Source organism: Echinops telfairi, unplaced genomic scaffold (genome assembly GCF_000313985.2).
Source record: "Echinops telfairi isolate 266 unplaced genomic scaffold, ASM31398v2 ScPeMD7_57;HRSCAF=196, whole genome shotgun sequence".
NCBI classification, from domain to species: Eukaryota; Metazoa; Chordata; class Mammalia; order Afrosoricida; family Tenrecidae; genus Echinops; species Echinops telfairi.
This window is the reverse complement of record NW_022103955.1, coordinates 1,988,092-2,011,904: the sequence shown is the minus strand read 5'-3', so window position 1 is coordinate 2,011,904 and position 23,813 is coordinate 1,988,092. Positions and strand designations below refer to the sequence as shown.

The window sequence follows — 23,813 nt, the reverse complement described above, 5'->3', positions numbered from 1 at the left end:
TGTCGGGGGTTTAAGTGGAGAGAAAATGTTTTGAGAATGATGTACAAATGCGCTTTACACAATTGATGTGTGTATGGATTGCGATAATAGTTGTATGAGCCCCTAATAAAATGTTAAAAACAAACAAATAAATAAATAAAAGATTTAAAAAAAAGAAAATACATCAATTGCACACACTTTAGACATGTAAATGATGATGGTCTCCTTCAAAGTAGGTGACTTGATGACCATGTCAGTTTGCCCCACACTTACTGATACACACACACACACACACACACAAACACACATGCACATTTAATTTCTACTTTTATAATTGCCATTGGAATTATATCACAAGCCCATGAGTATATGAGACGGTACCCCCAAATAACCCCCCCCCAAGCTATGTATTTCTTTTTTTTTTTTAACAAAATAACCTTATCACCTTCAAAGTACTCTCCATTACACTTAATATAGTTGTCAAATCTGCAATTTCATTCATGGAAACATTTTCAAACTAATCTGTTTGGATGGTTGACAGCCCCTCCCTTGTTTTGTTTTTTTATTCAAAAGATTTTATTTTACCTTTATAAATAAATTATTTAGAAAATCATTTTATTGGGGGTCTTACAACTCTTGTTACCATCCATTCATCAATTGTATATGCATATACTTTTTTCTTCCCCTCTTCTATGTCATCAAATCACTGTCCTTTCATGTCCCTCTACATTTGTGGAAACACAAAGGAATCACATTTTCTGATCTATGGTTGTATTATTTCATTGCAAAGTAATTAATTGGATTTTTACTGTAGAGAAATATTTTGGAGTTGGTTACTGAAAAGCTGATCCATTCTCATTGTACTGACAAAAATAAAAACCTCACTTAGTTCTAGCAGACCGTTCAGTGAATCCATATCCGTATTTCCATTTTATAAATAAGGAAATTAAGATTTAGTAAAAGGAAGTAAGCTGTTCAAAGTTATTCAATCACAAGGGGGTAGACATGAAATCAAACACAGTGCAGTTTCAAGTCTGTTGCTTCTATTGTACCATGGCCTTTTCCTTTCCTTGTGGATTTCCTATGCCTAGGTGTGAAGGACATAAGATGAATAAAGAGGTGAACTGTAGGTGTGGGGAAATGTTACTATAAAATGTAAAGAAATGCTAGGTGAGCTGTGGATGGCTGCAGCACTTAACCAAGCCACAAGGTTTGCAGGGCACCATGCTGGGGGCTCCACAGGCCACCACCGTGTCTCATGAATAGCTGTGTACCATGGACATCACTTAAAGTGGGGAAGGCTGCTCTGTTGAGGCTGAAGTGAAAGCTCTGATGCTCAGGATTCTTAAAGTTTAAGAAGAATTGTATGTGGAGGCCAGTTCTTCTCTTTTGGCACTAAAAAGGAGAGCATGAGTTACATGGTACCCTGAGTCGCTTAAAGTAGATGTGTTTACACATATCCTCATAGTAAAGAGAGGTGGAATCTTTATAATATAAACTACTCATCTACTCAGGAAAGTTGGCTCGGATGCTCATGCTGAAAAACAGAGAATAATCCTACCTAATGTCCAAGGATGAAAAAAGGAGCTTCAAAATATGTGTGGAAACATTATATTATCTTTTAATTCAAATTTTCCATGAATTTTTTGGAAGCTTTTCATACCAGTCTCTGTTGAGTGGATTTCTACACCTGACATTCCTATGTGTATCAGAGTAGAACTTCACTTCACAGAGTTTCTATGGCTATGATCTTTCAGAATAATGTCTTTCTTCTAATACCTAGAACCTCAAAACTTTCTGCTAGTAGGTCAGCATTTAAATGTGTGTTCCACCCAGGGATTCCTGTACTTATGAAATAGTTAATTAAAATTATTTCCTTGGAAACATCTTTAAAAAGTCAAAATTCAGTTGGGTAAATCTTTAACATTAATATTTTCTCCAATATCTTAGTAGGGACATGTATTAGAGCTTAAAGTCTAAGCACCCACTTTGGATAAGGCTATGGATGACAGTGAAAGCCCCAAATCTATTTGCAGAGACCCCATGGGAAAGAATCCTCTAAAGAATGATTATTGACCAAGGATGTGAAAAGCCCTGTCCTCAGACAAAATACATCAGAAAATGAATTAATGCAAAATAAATTGTTAAAATTTAACATTTTATTACTTGTTTTCCCTTTTTACCACATTCTTAATTTGTTCTATTTAAAAATTATTTTCTGCTTTCTTTGGGATTGAAAAGAAATAACCAATATCATTGAACAAACTGTGTAGAAAAGTTAAATGAAAACCAAATTTGCTGTGTAGACATTTACTGGAAACAATAATATTCTATTTTTTAAAAATGAAATTATTTTACAGAACCCTTCTACTGTATCCTGTTTACTCAGAACACTGCCATCCTTAAAAATTCTTTTCCAAAAATGAGTGTCAGTGTAAAATAATTATAATATTTCAGAAGTTTAAAAAATAAAATGAAATGTCTCCCATTCTTGCACCCTTTTACCTCCATTCCATAGAGGTAACCAAGGGCTAACAATCTGGTGTGCACTTCTAGATTTTCTATTCATTTTAAAATAATACTTTAAATAAGGTTGGGCAGAAAGCCAAAGATTATTTCACTCTGGACTTGTAGTTCTAAGAGTCACGGATGCCTTATGCTTTAAACTTTAAATCCATCATGAAGTTTCAAGGCAAAGGAAATTAAGCTCCATTTTTTAATCCAGTTGTTTGAAAAGAGTTGCCATGAGTTTACACAGAAAGTTCCATAGGTAGTTGCAGAAGTGGTCAGAAGAACCTTTGCAGAAATGTAGGTCCTCATTATTTCTTCTTTAGCCAACATAGGTTTAAAACACAAAAAGTGAGACCAGAATTAGAAGTTTATGGAATTCTTTTCATGATACTCTTATTTCTCCTATTACTTCAACAATAAAAATCACTGGTCACACTATAGAAGAAAAATGACAATTATTTGAAAATGTTTTTTAAAGTTTTGAAAGCAACTGCATCTCTCATTTCCTTTAGCTTAAAAGGAATTATCTTTCATTCTTTATGATGCATGAAAAAGAATATTTCCGTTCAAATGTTCTGTTTTGTGAAATTTCAGGGGAAATTCTGAAACGTTTTCTAATGAATAGCTAATTCAGCAACTTTACAGTCTAGGCGCAACAGACACAAAGAGATGATTTCATGGCTCATTTTCTCACCAACACCTGCTCTCATTAGCTAGGCTTCTTTTATTGAAAAGACAGCCAGACTGAAAATGTAACTCCAATGACTCAAAATTTACAAAGTGAGTTTACATTGAAGTGCGAATCTGTAAATGTGTGTGGTGGTGAATTACTGCCTATGACCCCCTTCCTGGTGTATGGTCTTGTAACACTCACACAGTGATAGGCATGATCAACTTTCTATACCATGGAGCACAGCGATCACAGTAGACTAGCTAACCCTACAGCCGAGTGTCTTCGGGCAGGAAGATTTTTTGGCAGAGAGGGGTGCCTCTGCACTCATTAGAGCTTAAGAACTTTGTGACACTTGCCTAAGCAGGGCAAAAGCCACCCCATGGGGCCCATGGATCAGGGAAGAAGCCATGCGGACTGAGGAACGGTATATTGCCATTTCTACTCCTCAAATGTAACCTATTACCTTCCTTATAAACCCAGTAATCTTGAGTAGGGTCAGTAAGTTCTGCGTGGCCATTGCAACAAATCATCAACTCAAGGAAAGAAGTAGAGAATCGGAGGCATTGCTAGTGGTCAGAACTAGTACAGTGATAGGAGGATGGTGGTGGGATTCTCTCTCTTCGCCCTTGTGAAGTTAGACAAGAGGGTCAAAAGCTGCTGCCCGCAAAGCAGTTTTACAAAATCTGGATAGAAAAGATTGTTTTCTGATTGAAGCTCTTTATCTGGGTGGATAAAAACCATCACCAGGATTCCTTGTTACTTAGGTATTTAAATATCAGAAAAGGTCTAATTATCTGGCTATGATGAACTTTTTCTCATAAAATTCACTGTGCATTGCTAGGTGCTTCTTGCTGTGGCTACATGTTTTGTTTTCAGTTTGAAGTTATCATTTTGGCAGGCATGCTTCTATTTTCAACATTTCTTCATATTTAAGATATGTTTCTTGTAAGCAACAAAAAACTAGGGCTTATCATATTATCTTAACCCTTTCTTACAGTATTTAACTTACCACTGTTGCTACTGTTGTAGCTGTTAATGCCACCTAATAGGTTCTGATTCTTAAGGACCCTGCCTAGTTCTGCGCCATCCTCACAATAATTGCTATGTTTGTGTTCATTGTTACACCCATTGTGCCAATTCATCTCATTAAAGATCTTCCTTTTCTCCTTTTTTTTGCTGGCCCTTTATTTTATGAACCATGATTTTCGGTTACTTCCAAGTAGCATTACTTGTGGATGCAAGTAAGATGAAATCCAGTGTTGTTTCTTTAGGCCAAGATGTTTATTGGTCTAGTTGTTAAGATTTCAATTTTCTGTATGTTGAGGTTTAAGCCACCTTGAATGCTGAATTCTTTGATTTTCATCAGTAAGTGTTTCAAATCTTTACTTTCTGCAAACAAAATATCCTCATAGTAAATAGAGCTGGAATCTTTTAAATAATAAAATATTTATATTTATATGAAAATTGTGTCATCTCCATACTGCAGACTCTTAATGAGTTTGCTGCCTACAATTCTGATCCCTTATTTTTTATCATAAAACTGCTTTGAGTATTTACTTAGTGTAAATTTGACTTGATAATCAGAGAGAGAGAGAGAGAGAGAGAGAGAGAGAGAGAGACTGAATGCATGGTGAAAGGACACAACCTTGGTACACACCTTTCCTATTTTAAACCACACAGTTTTCCTTGTTCTCTTTGAGCACCTGCCTTTTAGTGTATGTACAGGTTCCACATAAACATAACTAAATGCAATTTTTATAATGCTATCCACAGTTCTTTATCATCAATGTAATTAAGTACCTTTGAGTATCATTAATACATTAGTAAGCATCTTTCTAGTATTCTCTGCTCTTAACTAAGCTCTTTTTGGCATTAGTAATGATATCCATTGTTTCATGTCCTGTTCTTTATCCAGTTTGAATTTTTGGCTATTCTCTATTGATATATTGTTGGAATAAATTTAAATCATGTTCAGCAAAAATGTTCTTGTTTCATATTAGTGATACTGTTTAATAATTTACACATTCTGTTGGGTCACCTTTCCTGTGAATTAATATAAATATGAATCTCTTCTCATCAACTGGTCAGGCATCTGCTGCCTTCCAAGTTTCTTGACGTTATCATATAAGCACTTTCAGCATTGCATGGGCATGTTGAAACATCTCAGTTGGTATTTTATAAATTCCTGGAGCTTTGCTTTTTGACAATACCTTCAGTGCACTTTGGACTCCGTCCTTCACTACCATTTGTTCTTGATCATATGCTAAGTCCTGAATTGGTTAAATGTCAAACAATGCTTCTTCATACAGTGACTTTATGTATTACTTCCATCTTCTTTTGATGTTTCTTTAATCAGCAAGTATTTTTCACAGGAAATCCTTCAGCATGGCAACTTGTGTTTGATTTACCTATTTTGTTCAGTTCATCTAGCCTGAATAATGCCAATCTTAATCTGCTCTTTTGATATTTTAATTCTAGATCCAGCCTGCTGATTACACATGTCATGAACAGGGTCACATGCCCACACCTAAGCCTTGTACTTAGTACCTGGAGATGAAGGATTCTCTTTACTGACTGACAGTAGTAGGTCTTCTCAGAGGAAAGGGTGCTGAACAAACTCTAGTATTTTCTGCCTTAGGAGAAGGAGGAGACTCACATAGAAAGAGAAATGTCAGAAGATAAAGGCTAAAATGAAAATTGACTGACATTTAGAGAGGTCATATAAATTTAGGGGCACAAATTCTGACTCATCCAGTGGTTGGAACTGTGATATACTGTAGGGTAGCTTCATTTTCACCTTGTATTCATTTCTGTTATCTCTGTTGGCCTCCCTATCTTCCAGAATTTCCTTGTATCTCTGCTCCCTGATACCATACAGGAGACACTGCATAATAGTCTGCTGGATTGAAACAGAACGGAAAAGTAAAGTTTTTATTTAAATATCCACTTAAATGGTGTGCTCGCTGGTAGAGGACTAACTCTTTCTTCCTCTGGTGTCTCCGCTGCAGCCTGGACTCCATTACAGTCTGATTGTCATCATTCTGTAGGCCCATTGTTGCTCTTTCTTTGTAGCTGTGAGTTCAGCCCTCTTTTCTGTATCTATATAGCATGCTTTAAAAGTCACACAAGGTGTGCATCAGAGCTGTATCCTCTGACCGTACTTATTCAGTCTTTTAGCTGAGCAATCACATTCACATCACATTGCGCTTGGAGCCATCTTAGGTCTTGGAGCTGCTTATGGAGTTCAGTCTTTATACAGACCTATTTATGTGTGCACCTACCGAACAGGGCAAATGAAGGTGTATGCTGGAAGGTCACATTGTGAAAAAAAGACAGTAATGGTAGGAAGTGTGGGACACAGAAACTGTAAAATTGTGCTTCTCTTCATTAAAAAGTAAGTCCTGGGGCCAAAATCCATTTTTGTTATTTTGACAGAAGTTATGGTATAATACAATTTTAGTAAAACTGTTCTAAGAACAACACCTAAAGTTGTTTGGGTGAGAAGTCTGAATAGAAAATAAGACATATGGCTGTTGAATGGGATACCATGTGTTAGGAGTTAATGATTCTTGCAGATTAAAGAGTGTGACATGATGTATTCAGCACCTGCTATGTCCAAGGTGGGGCATTAGCAGCAAGCCTATCTCTGAACAAGGCAGAGCTCTCCTTCTGGAGGTAACATTCCACTGGATGATTGACCAATATTCAGACAAGAGAACAATTGTTCACATAACTCACATTTTAATTTACTTACTATTCTGATGGTATGAATTTTGAGTATACGACATTCTTTGATTATTGAAATTAGTCCCAGAAACTGTATGATAAGTTCTTGCCATGAAGTACAGGAAAGGTGAAATCCAAATATATAAATGAGATTCACTCCATTTTATTTATTCAGGGTAATAATGACAATAATCTATCTACATTGGGTCCGTATTTTGAGTGTAACCTCTGAAAAAGGAGCTCCAGATAAAGCAGAAACCAAGTGTTTAATACTGATGTGGAAGCTGGGCTATGGCTGGTCCCACATCTGTTAGCATTCTCTTGGCTATAATTTTGTACTCTGATTCCCCAGTCCCATTTCTGCAAGAATACTTGAAGCTCCCTGCATGTGGGGTGTTTTCCATCTGCATCCATGTCGTCAAGGTTTGTCTCTACACTTACGTCACATGGGATCAAGAACCTATAGTCACACTTCATCTTTCGCACTGCCTGCACCTCTGAACTCAGAGCTCCTTGGAACCATTAGCCTGAGTGTGTGCACCAGCCCAACTTGTGGATGATGTCTTTCATGGTAGATAGCAATCCTATGCTAGGAATCAGACTTCTGCAAAGGTCACCAGAGGGACCATGGCAGCCCCATCAGAAAATAACAGATTGTTTTCCATTCTCACTAATGATGAATTCATTTTGGTTCACATTCTTCCCACCGTTAGGTATTGTTTAGTCATTCCAGTAGACACATAGAGATAACTCATTGCTTACAGCTGCAATCCTATAATGACCTATGAAAGGGACTGGTATTGCAGTGGTTAAGTGTTACATTGCCAATCTAAGGTTAACTGTTGGAACTGATCCAATCGCTGTCAGGTCAAAGGATCTAGTAGCCAACTCCAATACCGATTATGGTATAACACTTGCATGAAGAGCAGGGGTGCATGCACAGCCAGTTAGGGTAATTGCTGTCCATAAGTTTGAAACCACCAGGTGCCCCGCAGGAGCAAGATGAGGGCCTCTACTCCCGTGAAGTTCTGTCTTCTAGTGCTGTTATGAGTCAGTGGGTTTGGCTTGGTTTTGATGTGATAAGTATAATTACAACAATGGCGCAAGAAAGAAAGAGAGAGAGAGAGAGAGAGAGAGAGAGAGAGAGAGAGAGAGAGAGAGAAAAGTCGAGCTGCCGAGATTGCTTCTTTATAGCCAACTACCTTATGGGATTTGGTTCCTGGGTTTGGAGGTGTAGGGTCATAGTTTCATGTGACTTGTGGCTAGTTGGCCTAAGAACATACGAGGTCATTCCTGGGCATTAAGGAGATGGGCTTTAAACCTAACTATCACCTTATCAAAAGTTGTGGTAGAAACAGGGATCAGGAAAAATGAGATCTGTGTGTACCTGTTAAAAGAAATTGCCCTGTGCGTAGAGTTATAAGGGATTTTCTGCCTTTTAGGTTTGAGGTAAGGAACAGCTTGACAATAGGAATATTCATGAGAAGTTCAATATCCTTTACTTAAAAACTTGACCTTTTTTTTAGTACAGAAATACACAATAAAGTCTGGTTTTCATTTACTCGATCTTGGGTTGGTTGTGATCAAATGAACAAATGAGTATTGAGACTTTTAAAGTCTTAGACTTTCAGTTTCCCTGGAGAAAGAAATAATCTGTTATTTCTCAGATGGCCAGTAAGTGGCAGTTATTAGACTGGTAGCTTTTAAGAAGAATACTAGTTTCACTAAGCATGGCAAGTATGTGTCACATGCTTTTAATGGCTCAGGTGTCACTTGTACTTTAGCTGATACTGTTCCATTGGTATGGATCCAGGATTAGTTAAAAGATTTCACAAATACTTGATAGAAATTACTTTTAACTCTTAAATAGTTGCTGCTATAATTTTTCATCTTATCTGATAATTATATATATCATTAGGTGCATATTTGTGAAAAATCTTCAGTTTTTAATATCCTAATATACAAACCCCGATATGTTCAGTTACAGGATTTTTTAAGGGACAGATGGGCCTAGCTCTCTCAGGCCCTCGGTTGCCAAAACAGTTTGTGGTGGAATACTAACATAAAGGTTGGCGGTTTGAGCCCTGCCCAGCGCACCATAGAAGAAAGGCACTGTGATCTGCTTCTGTAAATATTACTGAAACAAACAAAAAAACACTTTGAAACATTGATCAACTTTGTAGCATATGGGATTTACAGGAGTCATAGGCAATAGGTTTGATGTGATTATCTGAGGACTGTGATTTCAGCTGTTATGCCTTGAATATGATCCCACTCTCTGCAAATCATCGAAGAGGAGATTCTGATGCCATTCATTTAGAACCAAAGACTCAAAGTTAAGTTAAGAGAAGTTCTCTACCTGTATCTACAACATATAAACATGATTTACAGAGTGGCAAATACTGGTGTTTGGAGTAGGAATTTCAGAGCGGGAAGGGGAAGATCGATTAGTTTTATCGGCTACAAGGAAGATGTTGGCGTGAGCTGCATACTGAGAGAAAAATAGGGGGTTGCCAGGAGGTTTGGAGTAGCAGTGGGGTAACAAAAGCAGTAAGATAAGCAAGGCCTTGGGTTGTAATCATATAATCAATAATGATATGATTATTTGTGCATGTAGAACATGTATTCTGAAGAAAGCTTAGTAGGTGAGTCCAGGCTAGAGAAGTGGAGTTCTGTACAAACTCTTGTGGTTCTCTTGTCTTTGCTCATGAATTCCAGACAGAAATATTCTCTCAATATTTTTAACCATAAAAATATATTATGGTCCCTCAGCTAAGACCTGAAGGAAAAGTAAGAATTTGGCTGATGGTGGGAAGGAGAATGTTCTGGAAAAATGGAAAAAAGTGTGCCTAGTCGTAGTACATATGCAACACAATTGAAGATGAAAACAATGGTTCTGCTGTATGGTATCACCGGGGAAGTGACTGACGGTGAAAATTCATGGGAGACAGGGAGGTCTTGCTGATTAGTTACATACTACATATAATAATCTAGGGGCTTTGCCTAAAGGGGGTTTGTGTATTTTTCAACACAGATATTAACTTTTTTATGTTAGTGGTTATCAACTTATTTAAGAATGACCACATCTCCAAAGAAAGAAATTAAAGAAGTACCTTCAATGTGACTCTTTTAATGGTGGATTATAACAGAAAAACAAATGACATCTCTTGCCATTCTTCTCTAATAAAGTAAGCTAGTGCGAACTCTTACTCAGATTAGATTTGTCCTGTTACTTCCTGGAGGATGAAACGGTCACTTGGGACATCCTTTAGTTCACAGGGGGAAATGAGTTGCTCTGCATCAGGAGTTTCTGCTTTGTGTCTATGATTCCCCTTCCACATGCTGTACTTTAGATGCCACCTGTATTGAAATAGAAGGCCCTGTTGATAGGGCTCTTCTCTGTGTCCAATTACTCCCCCAAATCTAGAAGAGTTTAAGCAAACCCCCCAAAGCTCAGCAAGCTGGCCTCCAGGCCTAGAACTGAACAGATAAGGGCCGCAGTCCATATCTACCCTTTCATGTGATGTATGTACACATGCACTAGTTTGTCTAAAAGCCCCTAACATGTGTGTGTGTGTGTGTGTGTGTGTTAAGTATATCCTAAAAGCTAAGGGTCCCATTTCTACTTCTATCCTAGAGTTTGGCCTATGTTCACATTAAATATTGTAACATCATGAAAAATAATAATTTTGAAATGAAAAATAAAACTGTGGTTGAGATTAAAATATAGTGTGGTTACCCTAAAGTCAAATCAAAACAAGTTGATTGAGACTCATGGAAACTCCACGTTTTTTTTTTAAAACATTTTATTAGGGGCTCATACAACTGTTATCGCAATCCATACACACATCAATTGTGTAAAGCGCATTTGTACATCATTCTCAAAACATTTTCTCTCCACTTAAACCCCCAACATTAGGTCCTCATTTTTCTCCTCCCTCCCCGCTTCCCCCTCCCTCATGAGCCCTTGATAGTTTATAAATTGGTATTTTGTCATATCTTGCCCTGTCCGACGTCTCCCTTCACCCACTTTTCGGTTGTCCGTCCCCCAGGGAGGAGGTCACATATAGTTCCTTGTAATCGGTTCCCTCTTTCCTACCCATTCTCCCTTTACCCTCCCTGTTTCGCCACTCACACCACTGGTCCTGTAGGGCTCATCCGCCCTGGATTCCCTGTATTTTCAATTCCTATCTGTACCAGTGTACATCCTCTGGTCTAGCCAGACTTGCAAGGTCGAATTCGAGTCATGATAGTGGGAGTGGGGAGGAAACATTTAGGAATTAGAGGAAAGTTGTATTTCTCATCATTGTTACATTGCACCCTGACTGGCTCATCTCCTCCCTGAGACCCCTCTGCATGGGGATCTCCAGTGGCCTACTAATGGGCTTTGGATCTCCAATCCGCACTGCCCCCATCATTCACCATGGTAAGATTTTTTGTTCTGATGATGCCTTATACCTGATCCCTTCGACACCTCGTGGTTGCATAGGCTGGTGTGCTTCTTCCATATACATGAAAGAAACTCCACGTATTAAAGCATAGAATTGCTTCATAAAATGTTCTTGCTTATAATTTTTGTGAAAGTAGATCATCAGGATTTTCAGGTGAGTCGGTTTGAACTGTCACTGGGTTGGTTAGCAGTTAGTCAATTAAAAACTGTACCACCCAGAAGTCTTGTGTGCCTTAGTCCTTGGCTATTGAAGTTGTTCCGAGAGTTGTATTTTCAAGATGGCTAAGGATTGGCCCCCTTTAATTGAAGTACTTTTAGATGAAAATCATTCATAAAATGTATTAAGCACCCCTTACCTTACAAAGTGTAAATTAATCTGCTTGATAGCTGCAGACCATCGTATATTAGGCTTTCCAGAGACTTGCTGTGACTTACTGGCTTACTTATAAATAAAGCTCATAACTAACCCTTAAGTGCTGACTTGCCCTGCTTCATAGATTTTATATCTTCCCTTTCGACAACTCATTTTTCTCCTTGTTGCAGTCTCTTTTTTTTTTCTTGTGGATTGCTTGAAGGCACAGCAACAAGTAAAATGTTTCTGTGTATGACTGAGTCATACAAGTCATCTAAATAACTGCATGGATCAATGGGGCTCTCGTTTTTGCTTTGGTGTACTTCCTTTCTTGTACTTGATATACCAGAGTGTGTGTAGCAGATAGAAAACATAATTGGTAGAATGCACCCTGTCTTTTCATCTCTTCATTTTAGTGCCTACCAGTGACTATACACTGTGATGGTTTTAAGTATAAAATCAGTTGAATGGTTTTTATTTGAAAACAGTATAAAACCACTTAACTTTTTTTATTCCCAGAAGAGTTTAAAAATACCCTTTGCCTTCAGTTGGGTTTTCTTCCTCTGGGTCCTGTACAGACTCTGTGGAAGTACTTCTGCCTAATGAGCGGGTTTACAGATGCTCTCTGCTTTAATCGCCACAAGAATTGCTGCTCCGCTAGTGAACTCTCCGGAGGATAGTGTGACTCCAAGTCCCTAACTATTAAATAACAGTTTTAAAGCATCGGAACTGTGTGTGTTTGTGTGTGCAAGGCGGGAGTTCAGCTCCGTCATATATCACAATCTGCAATGCAAGCCTTGAAAAAAGTTTTATGAAAGCAACATATCAAGCTGTAAGGAACACAGCTTTTTTAGTTTTTATTATTTGTTTTGAAAAAAGGTTTTTAATGTAAACCCCTACTGTGTTTGGAGGAGTCAGGTGCCTTTATAGAAACCACACTGTGACACCTGAAACAGCTGTGGATGTGCTGCTCTCTGCTTGGTTCCGTCCAAGTCTGAACCAATTTGATCAGTAGTAGCCACAGTATTCAAAATGAGGATTCCTCGAATGATTAGGAAAATTCACAAAGGTTTTCCATAAGATACTGAGGAGAGAGGCAGGGAGCCCTTTCAGGAATCTGATGGAAGACACTGGGTCGTTGCCTGCACTGTGCACAATACACGTTCAAAGTGGAGCAGTTTGTCTCTATTTTGGAGCATGACACTCCTGTTCCCACTCTGTTGACCAAGAGCTTTTCTTACTATGAAATTGACCCACTGATCTTATTTTCTAAAGGCAGATCACATTTTTAAAAAGGCTTTGGACTTGAATTTTTCCATTCCAGACATGCACATTTTACAAATTGCAGTCCCTCCTCGTTTTGGTTCACTGGCCATGTGCGCCAAAACTCAAACCAAATTCAAGTGCCATCCAATAAGTCTGGACTCCTAGGTATCCTAGAGGGGAGGGTGAAACTGCTCCTATGGGTTTTGAGGCTGTCATTTTTTATGGGATTAGAAAGTTTTATCTTTTTCTTCTTGAGTAGCTAGTTGTGTCAAACTGCTAACCTTGTGATTAGAAGCCCAGCCTGTAAACCACTACTTTATTATGGCTGGTGTTTAGTACCAACAATATTCACAAAAGCCAAAAGTAGAAACGGCCCAAATCTCCATCAATAGAAGAAGGAATAAACAAATCATGGTAATCCATTAAATATTATATTATTCATCATAAAAAAGAATGAAGCACTGATAAATAGGACAAGTGGATGGATCTCTAAAACATTATACTAAGTGAGTTGTTTGGGGATATCACAATATGAAATACCCACTTCTGCTTTTTGCCAGATTAAATTCAGTTTTCAGTATAATACGATGTTCTACATCATTTTGGTAGAATCACATTGTACATCATCAGATACCCATCTCTCAGTATCTATTCAAACACAAATTTTTTTGGTTCTAACTTGAAATTTCCCTTTTAACTTTCTCTTCTCCATTATTATTGCCCTGGACTACCACTGCTCAGCCTTATGATTCCAAACAGAGATTTCCTCTCATGAGAAGATAAAGAAAAATTGCTGTGTGCATATGCTCATGGTGCTATAATTGTATTCAACATTTACTTATCTCTGTGGTTCATGACATCATATCGATTAAGAGCAACAAGTGGGGTTCATTAAACAGAAAGTATTAGTTAAGTGAAAGAGAAATTGGCCTTGACCATAAATACCTTAGATAATCAGTATTTTAATTCATCTACATTTCTCCATATTTTATTGCTAGCAGTAATTAAAGTTTTGTTATTGTTTGTACAGTGAAGAATGTTGGTATGATTGTCATAGTAGCTCTTGAAACATGTAAAAAAGCCTCTGTTGAAGTAGAAAACAGTGTACTCAGCATTATTGAGTATGAACTGTTTTATTATTATTATTTTTAATAATTTTATTGGAAACTCTTACAGATATTGTACCATTCCACAGTTCAGGCACATCAAGCAGTATTGTACACTTGTTAGCAAAATCAGTTTCAAAACATTCTCGTTCTTGACCTCCTTGATATCAGCTCCCTTTTATCCCCTCCCCCTCCCCACCGAACCCATATTATTTGTGTGTGTGTATACACCGTATTTTACACTATCCAATATATCCACCAGAGGCATCAGCGACTCAGACTGCACCCCACCTATGAGTGTAGGGAGGTCTCCACTATTGTAGTCCATTTTCCTCTCCTTTACATTCAAAATAGGTATTTCAGACTTAACTGAGTACAGGACTGCTCTTCAGTATAACCTTTTCCTTCCTGAAAGTTCACAACAGAACTTCCCAGTGCCCAGGGCTCTCTGCAAACACGTGAGGAGTTCACTTTTATGATAGAAAGAACATTTTATCCAACACAGAAATAAGCAAGCAAAAACTGCATGCTTATGAGAGGTAAAATCTTACTTTTTACCTATGAAATAAGGATGTCAGTTCATAGTAACATTAGACGTAAGGCGCCAGGTCTCCTAATTCCTGCCCCAACTTTCATTTAGAGAAAAACATCCCACCATTGTCATTTCAAGAAGAAAAACACAAAACCAAACCTGACTGCATCAGACCATCCTTGGCCGGTTAGAAGTAGTAGAGGTTTGAAAGGAACAGGTTGGTTTTCCTGTGGAACATCTGGCCTACATGGAAAGCCAGCTTATGGGTGTGTGGGCAAGGAGCAGGCACCACGAATCACCAAATTGACAATGGATATATTTCTGGTATTTAAGAGAAATTTCTTAAAACTAGTGTTGTAAGTACACCTTAGGCATACGAACTATGCTCATGAGTAATTTTATAGCACCTGGATTGGTGTGGAATCCACTGGAATATCCTGTAAGATTGGCATATTGCCACAGTGAGGCCATGGACTTCCTCTTTTCCAGCTTCAACACTAACTTGGCTCTATAGGAAATAAAACACTTTGCAGTTGGCTGGAAAGCTTTGTTTGGGCCTCTGTGTAATATACTACTTCTTTGCCATCTTGCTATATGTTTACCGGACCTTCTGATAAAAGCAGTCAAGGGGAGACTCATAGGGCATGACTACGCGTAACCCGCTGTAATGTTCTCAGTATGGTGACCTCTATCAAGGACATACTAGGTAGGCCCCTAATAGAAACACTGCCCCTCTCTGGGCTGGCCAGAGAGGGGTGGAGGCAATCCACTTCCAAGGTACTTTTCCTGAGGACAAGATTATCAATGCCCTTGGTTAAGGATCAGAAATCATTCAAGGGAGGTTGATCTGTGTTGGCACTCTGTAAATGGATTTGGGACTGTCACCACCTTCAAGGTGCTCAGAATTTAAATTCTAATACAATTCCAAACAAAATGTGTTAAACGTGTCTCTGTAATGTGATAGCTATATATAAGTTCTCCCAATAATACACATATCTTAGTCTTATTTTGTAGCCTAAAAGAAAGGCAGTGATGAGCCAGTTAATTCAAGGCAGAGAGGTCAGCTCAAAAGGTTATGGCAAAAAAAAAAAGGTATGGCAACTGTTTTTTGGGATTCCAAATGGTTAATCTTGATAGATTTTTTTCAAACAACCCAGGATAATTACTGGAACTTATTATAAGGAAGAAATTTCATGAAAATTAAGACTTGGTGAGAACAATGCCAAGAACACCACCTAAGGGTTTTTAGACTCCCATCACTTCGCGGTACCTGTGCCTGCATCCCGGGCAGGTCCGTGCTATGCCATGAGAAGGTCCGGGAGCAGCCTTGCCTCTGCTGTGCCCCCACCTTTGTTCCGTCCATCAGACTTCTTTTGGTTCCTTAAACGCAAAGAACACTTCATAGAAACATGACTGCCATTTGGAAGCACTGTAATTCAGAGTCCAGAATTCTTCAGAAAAGAGAAATGCTAGCATCAACTCCACACCAATGTGGAGACATGGATGATATATTGAGCAAGAATACTTTCACATTGTGATATCTTTGCTTGCTAAAGTTTCTATGATTTTGAAGCAATGTGTGTTGACTTATTTTGTTAAGTTTTGAATACACATAGTGAGAGACATAGTAATACACACTTTTCATGAAAGTTTTGTGTATTTGAATGCATGTAACCTAGCAGCTCACAAGGACATGTGCATACTAGCTTGCTGTGTACAATGTACAGTGTTTAAATTAAGCATTCACCTATGTGCTAAGTGAAAGGTCAGCAGTTTGAACACATTGACTGTTCCTCGGAGACATACGTCCGTCTGTTTCCCTAAAGAACTTTATTCTCTTCTGTTGGATTGGTATTGTTTCAAATTGCTTGATGGCAGGGTTTCTGGGAGGACTGCTAATTTCAGCAAAAAGCATTTTAAAAATCATTTAAAAATATCTTTTATCATTACCCTTAGAGCACAATATTGATAAATTGAAGATAAAGAGTTCAGATACCCCTAACTCTGTCAGGTATTTGTCGAGTGTAGCATTCCTTCATTCTTCTGGTGTCTTCTTTGCCATGAGGATTTAATGAGAAGTTTGATATATCAAGAGAATCTGGCACATTTGCATTCCCTGCATTCTTGGACTTCTTACAAAGCTGGTATGGGTGCCGGTCACCTGCATTGCAGAAACTGGGCTCTCTTCATTTCCCCCTGGCCTCAAACCTGTTCTTTTCTGTGTTCCTCACATTTATCCCATTCCTGCGCACCAGAACAGCAGTGTCTTTTCTCGGTTCATCCACCTGCTTCTTATTCCCCAATCTTCATTTTCTTCTACCACTTTATTTCTATTCAAATTTTCTCTCAGTCTTTCTCCTCATATTAGAGAAGCATGTGTTAGGACACAGGGTGCCGTGTGGCCTCCCATACAGCAACGCGGGCAGGGGCACAGGCACTGCTGTAGCTCTGAGCCAGCACTGAGTGTGTCTTCACAGCTCGTTCCTTACGGGTTGTAAGTATGCACAGTGAGAGGGAGGCTTTCAAATGCTCATTCAATTTCACAGAGTAATTTTTATGTATTGATAGTAATATATTTAGATTTTCATTTTTTGGCTCTTTTTATTTTACTTTTCTGTTCATTCGTGTCTAATATACTTCAAAGGTTTTTTGTCTGAGATACAGTATACAAATTAAAGAAAACAACCGACAATAAAAACACAAACAACCCCCAAGAGACAAAGACAGACTTGCTGCTCATCAGAGATTGAGTTGTATTTTCTAGAAAAGTAAATACTTGGTTTTACCTAAGTGCAGAAGCATCCCTAATGACCATATACGCTTGGGTCAGCAGTGATGTGACTGGTAGCTTTTTATGGAGCTTGAAGACATAGTGGTAGAATGAGAAAACGAAGGTGAACCTGCTACAAGGAGAAGATCAATGGCCCACATGCTGTTTCTAAAACTAAGATGCTTAAAGAGGAGTCTATTTTGTAATTTTGACCCTCATACAGTGCTGTAACTCTGCCAATGAAGTATGTACACAATTATTTCTTACTTTTGGATAACAGAAAAAATGCTCTTTTTGTTTTTGTTCAGACAAATTTCTCAAATATGGGCTAGATATTGATGCAGTTCCCCCAGTCTTTAGAAGCTGGAGCCTCTACCATACCGATTCAAATTTTAATGATGGGTTTGAAAGGAATAGCTAATTATATGTAGTTCTTCCTCCTGTCACAAGCAACGGTAGAAGATAGTCTAATCAAAAGCCTTTGCCAGGAGATATGATTAAGCTAAATTTAATTCACCCAAAGATACAAAAATGCGAACATTGCATGTTCTCATAAGAGATTTTTTTTCCATTTGGAGAAACCAAAATAATTATTCTTAAAGACCTTCAAAGTCTCCATCTAAAGCCCGTCCCTTTGGAAGCCAATGCTATCAAGTGGAACACTTTTCTTTTGCTGCAATATTATTTCCTACTTACATGTTAGTGACTTAAGGATGTCTTGTTATCTGAACACAAACAGAATTTCTGTGCTAATTTGCATTATGATTTCTTTTATTTATTTGCCCATTGGTGTGCTTTATTTGGGAGAAAAATTGAAATGAGGAAATAACAGTGGGAGATCCAATTACTCTTTGGAAATACATTTCCTTACAGTCAAAACATTGAAGTGGAAGGTGAAAATTAAACAGTCAGCCATATAGAAATATTAAAAATAAAAGACTTAATAGTCTACAATTGAAAATAAATGCTTTGAACTCTTCATTAAAAAAAATTGGTTGTTGAGTTGATTTTACTTTCAGAGTAGATATGTGATAAATTCAAACAACTCATCTTATTTCCTCCCTCCCACCCATGATTTCTTTATTGTAAGCTGGTGAATTTACTCCAGGGTTCAGGGTCAGGAGACTACTCTAAGCATATATTCTCACACTTTCCATAAAATCATTGTAGTCAAAAGTGCAGCACTGGCAAGGAAGGTTGACATTTTTAGAAATTTAACTTGGGTACTTCAGAACAAGGAGCTCTGGTGTGTTAGTCTGGGTACTTGAGAGAAACTAATCCACAGAAACTCATATATGAGAAAGTTTTATATAAAGGTTAAGTGAGCATCATGAAATCATCCCAACCCAATGCTGCCCAAGCCCACAAGTCCAACATTAACCCATTAACCCATATGTCCAACACCAATCCACAAGGTTCTCCTCCATCACACAAAACAGAGGCAATGATGTCGACTGCAGGGAGAAAGCCAAGTCAATGAATATAAGTATCTCAGCACTGGCAGGTGTTTCCACACAGCTGCTCCAGCACCCAGGGCTGCATCAGGGTAGGTCTATGTGGCTTCACCTTGAGGATGTCTTGCAGGAAGTCAGCCTTGCAAGGTGAAGCAGGGAACTTCTAAGGCAACTGCACCCTGGTCTGACCATCACAAAGCAAGAGACCCGAGAACTAGAAAGGCGAGGCTCACCGAGCCATTTATTCCTCTGCCCTTCAATTAATCCCACATGTGTTTATCGGCCATGTTGACACAATAAACTAACTCACCTGGTGACAGAATGGTTAAGCATTTGCTACTAATGAAGACACTGTTTTGACTCATCCAGTAACTCCATGGGAAGATGATATGCTAATTTTCTCCTATAAAGATATACCTTTTCCCACAAAAGCAACCAAACAGCCAACCAACCCACTGCCACTGAGTCCATCCGGATTCATACTGACCATAAGGTTTCCAAGGCTTTTATTCTGTACCGGAGGAGACAGCCTCATTTTCCTCCTAGAGATGTGCTAGTGAGTTTGAATCCCTGACTGTGCAGTTAGCAGCTCAATGCATAATGCATTGTGCCATCAGATTTCCTCTTGAAAAGACTCTAAATGTGAGGGAGTCAATTCCTACTCTTAGTGACCCTGTACAAATTAAATCATATAAAATCCTAGTTTTAACCTGGCTCTTCTCTGTCACATAGGGTTGCTATCAAATGAAACCTGATCTAAAGGCACCCAACAACATTCTGTAGAACCACAATGTATAAGAGGGAGTACCCACCCCAAAAAACATAGTTGCGATGGATGGAGCAGAGCTTTCCTAGTACACATTTTTCCTGCTAGGCTAGCCTCCTGCAACTTGCTCTGAGTTAGTGCACACTGTGGCATCACATGGTAAGGTTCTCTCTGGTCACAGTGAATTTTTTTGTAAAAGCACTTTCACTCGAACTTCTTTTTTTGTGATGGCTGATTTAAGAGAACTGTGTACAGCTGTGAAATTTTGTTACCTGCTTGAGAAAAATGCTGCTGAAACTCTCGTGATGTTGAACACAGCTTACAAGGACAGTGCTATGGGAAAAACTCAAATGTACAAGTGGGTTTCTTGTTTCACAAAAGGTGAAATCTTGGAAAACTTACCGAACCGGAAGAGCAAAAATGAAGTTCAATCCCGTTGTGACTTTGGACCAGAGCAAAAACCAGAAAAGGCATTTCAACGCATCTTCCCACATTCGCAGGAAGATTATGTCTTCCCCTCTTTCCAAGGAACTGAGACAGAAATACAATGTTCAGTCCATGCCTATATGCAAGGATGATGAAGTTCAGGTTGTGTGAGGACACTACAAAGGTCAGCAGATTGGCAAAGTGGTCCAGGTTTACCGGAAAAATACGTCATCTACATTGAGCGGGTGCAGCGAGATAAAGCTAACGGCACCACTGTCCCTGTGGGCATTCACCCCAGCAAGGTGGTTATTATGAGGTTAAAACTGGACAAAGACCGCAAACAGATCCTGGAATGGAAAGTCAAATCTCCCCAAGTAGGAAAGGAAAAGGGAAAATACAAGGAAGAATCACTTGAGAGGATGCAAGAGTAAAATATCTTGTACGCAACTTCCATTAAAACCGGCACATTTGAAAAAAAAAAAAAAGGTGAAATCTCAATTGATGACAAACCTTGTTCTGGATATCCATCAAAAATATCGATTCATAGTGCATTTAGAGTTTGTTCCCCAGGTTTGACTGTTAATCAAGCTTTCTATTTAGAGACTTTGAGAAAGATTGCATAACATTGTGCAACCAAAAAAAGCCTGATTTGTAGCAGATGAGGGACTGGTTTTGCCACCATGACAATGCACTTGCTCATGCAGCCATCTCAATGCACCAGTTTTTGGCTAAAAACAGCATGCCTCTCGTGCACCATGCACCTTAGTCACCTGACCTCACTCCATGCAACTTCTCTTTGTTTCCACAGATTCAGAGGGACAAGGAAGGACAATGATTTGATAACATAGAAAAAACTGAGGAAGGTGCTATCAGCCATCCAAATGGATGAGTTTGAAAAATGTTTCCAATAATGAAATCACAGATTTGACAAATGTATTAAGTGTAATGGAGAGTACTTTGAAAGTGATCAGGTTGTTTTAAAAAAAAGTAAATACATAGCTTTGACCAAAAAAATCTGGCATTTTTTGGGTACCACCTTGTATTTTTATGCCCACACGTAGAAAGAAAGATACCCTTTTTCAAAGCTTAAATGTAGGGACAAGAATAAACAAATTGATTTGTAATATTTCAATGCCAATTGTGTTCTAATTATGATAAAAATCTTTTAAAAAGCCACTTAGATGTATTAGAGACTAGGGAGGTATAGAGAGGGTAAAAAGAGAGGTAAATGATAAAGATTTACAAGTCCCCTAAATATGCACACATTATTGATTTATGCAACAATGTATATTATATGTATTAAATCCAAACTTGCGGAAAAAAAGGTGTACACATCTAAAAAGAAGGAGGAACCAAAATGCTTTTAACAGCAATGACCAACCTTTATTGGGCTGGTGCTATGTTCTAAATGTTTGTATAAGTATTAATCACTCATTGTGGAATGACATAGAAATGGCATTTGAGAGATTGGACGAAGAGAAAAGGGGCTGTTTAGGGAAGCATAGAGTTTCAGGAGTTGCGAACTTACCGAAATTTTTGAAGTTTTGAATTGTCAGCCATTCCAAACTGTCTGGAACTCATTTTCCCTCAAATACCTGTAGTGTATTAATCAACCTGGCAGCAGATTTTTGGTTGTATATTCGTTGAATGGTGAGCATGCTATAGAGAATAGGTAATCAGCAAAGAGGAACTTTTCTGCAAATAAATTATTTGTGTTGCAATCAGAGTGGTGACTGCTAAATGGGTTATTTACTGTTGGAACGAGGGGAAGTTTTCCTGTGACAGGGTGCAGTCCCAACAGAATGGCTTTCGGGGAGGGGAACAGGGAAAGCGGAAGAGGTTGCTGAGTAGGCAGGCATTTCCCCCAATGCCATGCACAAATTCCGGAAAGGCTTTGCATGAATAACACAAAATTGCCATAAGAAAAATGGAGTTGAGCCAGAGCACTCAAAATCGAAGCAACTTTATAGCCAGAGAATCAACAGAAGCAGTAACAACTAAAATAAAAATGCTGCATCATTAAATCTCTTCTGGCACTTACATCCCAGTGAATCCATCCGTTGCCCAGTACTCTGGGGCTTAAGTTTATTCCTTCCAGATGGAGGCCCTTGAGGTCATTCATTTCTAATAAAGACTACTTCTACCAACATAAAAATATCATCCAGGGTCTGCCGCCTTCATCAGCCCCTGTTCCTTCCTTTTAAACATGGGGCTTGAGAGAGGAGAGCTTCTCAGTGCCTTCAATTTTCTTCCATTTCCAGTGGAAAGAAAAATGGTTTTGTAAAACCACTAAACTATTCCTTGCCATATCTTGCACTAAGGGAAGGCACTTCTGCAGGATTTTTTTACTTTGTTCAAGGCCATCACATATTGACACAGCATTCCTTTAACATGCAAGAGAACTTGTCCAGATCACTTGAAAACATTAATATCCTGCAGAAACGTCACGGGGATCCACAGGAATTTTTGCAGTAGATTAATGGCATCCTAATTCTGTTTGAGCTAATCTACATTACAGAAATGTGATGTAGCAGAATAGGTTGTATTCTCGCTCAGAGAAGAATTAATACAAAAATTGTAATTATTTGAGTATTTTTAACTTGGATTCTCTTAAATGTCTTTTTAACCCCAAGATAATTTTTCTGTATCCTATAGATGGCTCAAAAAGTTGACTGATGGAGCCTTTTGTTCTGGCATGGAATGTATGGGTCAAGTATTAGAAGAGGGGCAAAGGACCAGACTAACAGCTTTTAAGGGACTTTTCATGATGTCCTTAACAGGAATGGGAGAAACGTTTCGAGTGTGTTGCAACATGTGTAAACAGACTCTTGCCTTTGAGCTCTGTTCATGCATTCTAACTCCTTCACAGGATATAAGAAACGCACATTTTCTTAAGTATTGCATATCACTTTAACTTCCACCCGTGGTTGCCCAGATTTAATTGGTGGCAATAGTGTGCGATACAATATTCTTGACAGTTTGACAATACTAGTGGGGTTTTTGTTTGTTTGTTTTTTGTGATTCTGGATGATCATGGCATAGCTTAGTGATTTCATCAGTAAAAATGGAGAAAGTCAGATTATGTTTTACTAAGAGTTGAAAAGTGCCTTCTCTAAACTCAGTTATACCAATGTCCTGCTTTATATTTTTGATGAGTTGGTTAATTCTCTTTGTTTCAAAAACATTTTATGTTTTGTATAATTCAACTAAAATGTTATCTAGCTTTGTGCTCTCTTCCTCTTTCTTCAGTCACAGTGGACGTGTTTCTTATGGTGGTAACATAAGTTCTATACATAGCTCTTCCATTATGGCTTGGCTTTTATGTGTACAGGTATATCATACACATTGCCTGAAAACTACTCTATTTTCAAGCAGCTACTACAATTTCCCTTTACTGTTGGGTTTGTTTTCTCCCTAAGTGTTGAATGACACATGAAGAAAAACAGGGTCATTGGGGTGGAGCACAGTGAGTAATGGCTTGGAAACTAACAGACTAAATGTTGTAGGTTTACCACTAACTTATACTAAAACCTGGACAAGCTGATTCCCTTGGTCTCTGTGAACCAAATCCTTTTTAGTGTAAATGGAATTAAACCCAGCTCACCTCACAGAGGTGATAGTAATCCATGATATTAATCCCTTAACAATAGTATATTCGTTTGTTGTTTGGGGTTTTTTTTTCTGTCCTTTTTTTAAAATCATTTAATTAGGGGCTCATACAACTCTTATCACAATCCATACATACATCAATTGTGTAAAGCACATTTGTACATTCATTGTCCTCATCATTCTCAAAACATTT

The 23,813-nt window shown here is 38.3% G+C and overlaps 1 protein-coding gene and 1 pseudogene across 6 annotated transcripts in view; both read left to right on the top strand.

Moving 5' to 3' along the window:
• Window positions 1-23,813, top strand: part of PTPRM (protein tyrosine phosphatase receptor type M) — a 707,951-nt gene that overhangs the window by 72,432 nt on the left and 611,706 nt on the right. The gene's annotated exons all lie outside the window — the stretch shown is intronic.
• LOC105978643 lies at window positions 20,006-20,442 on the top strand (annotated as a pseudogene).